Here is a 5,039-nt window from a genome sequence, read left to right on the forward strand (position 1 = left end):
TTTATAAGTTTAAAAGAGTTTTGTATTTCATGTTTTGGTTAAGCTTCTTTTTCTAATGGTTTTGTTTTGTTTTGTTTTTGTATTGTAGATATCCCTTACTTGTTAGAAAATTTGGTCATTTTCTGTGGTATGAGGGGCAAACATTTTCCCAGTTGGTGTCGGTCTTTTTACATTCTTCTGAGGAGCCCATGTAGAAAATTCTGGCGTTTAACATAAGCAGTTATTAGTCTCCTTGTTAATGGTGCCGACTTCTGACTTCAACTACAGAGTCAGGCCAAACCTTGCAGGTGAGGGCGCCATCCCCTTCCAGGCTTCAGATGTTAGCCGCAGGCTCGGGGCTCCCCAGGCATCCATGCTTCTGACCAACAGGCTACAATTTGGGGTCCCCACTCCCCACTCACTTTCAATAATTCTCCAGAATGTCTCACAGAACTCAGGGAAGTGTGATACAATTTTTTTTTTAATTTCAGTTTATTATAGCAAAGAGGATACGAATCAATAGCAGTCAAAAGTAGAGACACTGAGGGCAAGGTTTGGGAGGGTCCCAGATGTCCTCTCTCTGTGGAGTTGGGATGCATCACCCTCCTGGCACAGTGATGCATGACAACATGCTTAGGATTGGCAGCGAGGGGTCCTCACCTGAACTTTGATGTCCAGAGTTTCCATGGTTTCATTGTGAAGGTGTGAGTAAGTGAATCATGGGCCACTTGATTGAACTCAACCTCCAGCTCCCTCTCCCTTCCCCAGAGGTTGGGCTGATCCCATGTGACTCAAAGCCCCAGCCCTCTAATCACCTGCTGGTCTTCCTGTCCTGGCCGGCCACCATCTGAGTCATCTCCTCAGTATAAACTCTCAGGGCCCACCAAGAATGACAAAGACATTCTTATGACCCGGGAAATTCCAGGTATTTAAATGTTACCACCCAGGAACTGGAGACAGGCCAGCCCATTTCTTTATTACCTAGGATAATAGGTAATAATTTCTGGATTTTGTATTGTATATAGAAGATTTCTGGATTTGGATTTTGTATTTCTGGATTTTGTATTGTATATAGAAGATTCTTCCCTTTTCTAAAGGAAATTATTACAAAAACAAATTGCCCATGATTTCCTCTGGTACCAGAATGATTCCACTTTCCCCCCAAATGTATTATTTCAGCTTTTTGAGATGTAATTGACATCCAACATACATTTTTGATCCATCTGGAACTCATTCTAGTTTATAGGATACAGATTCAACTTTATTTCTTTTTTCTAGATAAGTTGTCCCCAAACCACTTATTGAATAAATGATTTTTCCTCCTTGAACTGAAATGCCAGACTTATACTGAATTCCTGTATGTATACAGATCTACTTCTAAACTTCTTAGTGTGTTCCATTGATCTGTTTTTCCTGTGTAGAACACGGTTTTAATTATTGTAGTTTTGTAAGTTATTACTTCAAATTGATACCACTAGTAAATTTCTTAAACTTTTATAAAACATTCTTCTGAAACTGGATTTCAAACCAAATACCAGGACTTTCCTGGTGGTGCAGTGGTTAAGAATCCACTTGCCAATGCAAGGGTTCGAGCCCTGGTCTGGGAAGATCCCACATGCTGTGGAGCAACTAAGCTCATGTGCCACAACTACTAAGCCTGTGCTCTAGAGCCAGCAAGCCACAACTACTGAGCCTGCATGCCACAACTACTGAAGCCCACGCACCTAGAGCCCGTGCTGTACAACAAAGAGAAGCCACTGAATGAGAAGCCCACGCACCGCAACGAAGAGAAGCCCCCACTCGCCGCAACTAGAGAAAGCCCACGTGCAGCAACAAAGACCCAATGCAGCCAAAAATAAATAAATAAATTTATTTTTTAAAAAAACAAACCAAATGCCAATTAGAGGTAAGACACCAGTATAGCTTTCAGATGAGTAGCCAGCAGTGCATTGATCTAGCTTGCAAGCCAGTTAGCAGCTTAGAGTAGGAATTGTTTCCAAGGCATTGCTTACTTTATATGCCAGAACGTAAGGGAACTCACAGAGTTGTGCCCCATACATTTGCCTTTTATAGGAAGTTATTCAGACTTACACGGACAATTTTCACTGCACTGGAAACAGCCCAGCCACCTGCAAGGCAGTGGGAGCCTTTGGCCTTCTCAACAGTCAGCTGTGTCATGAGCTGGGCACATGCTTTCCTCAGAGCATCTCACGTCCTGACCATCCTGACCTGGGCTGACTCACTCACTTCCTCCCAGCGGGATCTGTGGTCCTCCCTCTGCTCCTCACCAGGACGGGTCTGAGTCAGATGGTCATCCCGCTCCAGGGTCGGCAGAATCTAGTTCTTTGGTTGCCAACTCTGCTATTTTCATCTTCAGGCTTTCCCTTCACACTGGGCAAAGAAAATTTGCAGAATCTTGCAGAACCAAACCACTGTTTTACAAGGATGACAATTTTTTTGGAGAAGCACAAAGTGGCATTATCCTAGTTATCCTCATATCTGTTCAATTTCAGATAAATTACTGAGCAAAAATTTTAAAGTGGTTTATTAAAAACTTCATTTTTATTTTGGCTATAGATGTGTAATTGTCACAAAAATTTTCGGATCATTTTGACTCTTTTAGACTGTATATTTCTTTAATTCTGCTTACTACTTCATGAAGAAATATCGAGAAATTTCTCAATTAAAAAAAAGGTTTGAGATCAGCTCAGTGCTTTGTAACGACCTAGAGGGGTGGGACAGGGAGGGTGGGAGTGAGACGCCAGAGGGAGGGGATATGGGGATATATGTATATGTGTAGCTGATTCACTTTGTTACAAAGCAGAAACTAACACACCATTGTAAAGCAATTATACTCCAATAAAGATGTTAAAAAAAAAAGGTTTATGGGTGTAATAATATAATGCCTGGGATTTGCTTTCAAATAACCTGGGGTTGGGGTGGGGGATTAGTCGGTTTATAGAAGACACCAATTTGGCCGTGAGTTGATGCCTGTTGAATCTGGGGTGATGGGGTCATAGGGGGTTTCACTGTATTTGTTCATTGTGACAAATACTTAATTCCTTTTTATTTTGTGTGTTTGAAATTTTTTCTTAGAGAGAAGCCCACTTTGGTCCCACTCTGGTTGGGATGACTGCAGTGCTGCACCCAGTGGGCACCGGAGCCCCTTGAGGGCTGCATCCTCCCCAGGCAGGCGCTGGCGGAGGCAAGAGGCCTTTCCCAGCTCCCTTTGTTCCTCCCAAGGCTTCTGGCAGAATTCCCACTGCTATTCCTTCACATCATCTTTCTTTTCTATTTCTGAACTCCATTTTGTGATTTTTCTAATTATTCCCAGCAAAGAAGAAACTTGAAAATCACATGTGCTGTGACTGAAAATCTTTTTGCTGAAAGCACATTCAGAAATAGCCCGAGGAGTAAAATTCTTCCCAAGAAGAGCATCTGGGGAAGGATTTCTCCCTTAGTTTTCCTTAAAATAAGGTCATTTAACAGCGATCTGAAGAAAGCATAGTGAGCAACTTTCCATTTTCCTGTTAATTACACACTTGAGCTGAGAAGCAGAAGTAAAAAAGCATTTAAAAGAAACCCACGAAGTTTATTTAAACAACAAGATGCTTGACCTGAAGGGGAAAACTATCTAGAATTCATTTCTTTTACAGTCATTTATCCTTGCTTAAAGACAGATTGTCCTACCTATAACAGCTACATACAAAAAAGTTATAAAATTGTTCTTGGTTTTGAAATGAAAATGAAATCATTAAAATTCTCCAATCGAACAAAGTATGCAATAATTTTTACATTGTTCTTTTTTCGTTAAACAGGGAAATCAAAAGAACTTACTGGCATATAAAGAGATGAGCTGAATGAGCATGTCAATAATGGAGAAAGGGACTATTTTCACAGAAGCAGTATTTCCCCCCATCCCATCTCCTTGTGATGTTGATCAATATGTACCATTGGCCATTTAGTTAAAAAAAAATCAATATTCCTCTGCACATACCTCCATTACTGAATGTACAACAAAGGAGTGGGGGAGGGGAAAATGAAAGACTAGAGAAAACTGTACGGCAGCAGTCACGATGCGGCGGAACCAAATCGTGGTTTTCTAACTCAGAATGACTTCTTGGTTCTGGAGTAAAGCAGCAGGTTCTCTCTTTAGTAGACACCTCCTGTCTGCTATTGGGACACATCAGCTGTATCTTCATCCTTCATTTCCAACTGTGCAGGTGTGTCTGTTTCGTTGATTGGCTGCCCATCAAATCAGAATCTGATCTGCCTCATGGACAAACCCTGTCATTCACAATAGGCTTTCGTCAAACGTGGTTATGCCTCCAAATCTCAAACTGCACCACAGAACCATCCTGTCTCACCACTTTCGTGTTACCGTGATCGTGGTCCTCTGTCTTGACTCCCTCCTGGGGCTCTTCATTGGCCATGGTAACCTCTGGAGCCTTCTCAGTGGCTGCTTCACAAAAAAGGTACCAGGATTGGCACCAAACAAGCACAGAGCAGCACCAGTAGTGGCAGAAGGAGGAGGTAGCAATCAGTCAAAGGGGATTTTCTAAAATAAAAAATAAGTCCCTTGAGAACATAAATTTAGTTAGAACCTGTTAGACCAGGGCAGGGGAAGATCTTTATTATGGAGTTTATTTCCAGTTCATTAATTATGAAATAGCTGAGACTTAACCAGAGAAGTCTGAAACTCCTAGGTAACTGAAACACCTGTGTCAGACAAAGCTCTTAGCATGGAAGGACTTCTCCATCAGCTGAGAAACAGGAACTGCTCACTTACAATAGCTCCAAAGAGAATAGAATACTGGGAAGTGAATTTAACAAAAGGAGTGCAAAACTTACACTCTGAAAACTGCGAAACATCGTTGAAAGAAATTAAGGAAGACCTAAATAAATGGAAAGATATCTCAGGGTCAGAAGACTTAATATTGTCAAGATGGCAACACTCCCCAAAGTGATCCACAGTCATTTACTGCCATCAAAATTCCAGCTGAGTTCGTTCAAGCATGGACAAGATGGTGCTAAAATTCATATGGAAGTGCAAGGGGCTC

At 41.6% G+C, this 5,039-nt stretch overlaps 1 pseudogene; it reads right to left on the minus strand.

Moving 5' to 3' along the window:
• Positions 1-4,131: 4,131 nt before the first annotated feature.
• LOC132436573 (small ubiquitin-related modifier 2 pseudogene) lies at positions 4,132-4,460 on the minus strand (annotated as a pseudogene).
• Between the last annotated feature and the right edge of the window lie 579 nt (positions 4,461-5,039).

The sequence above is a fragment of the Delphinus delphis genome, chromosome 13 (genome assembly GCF_949987515.2).
Source record: "Delphinus delphis chromosome 13, mDelDel1.2, whole genome shotgun sequence".
Lineage (NCBI taxonomy): Eukaryota > Metazoa > Chordata > Mammalia > Artiodactyla > Delphinidae > Delphinus > Delphinus delphis.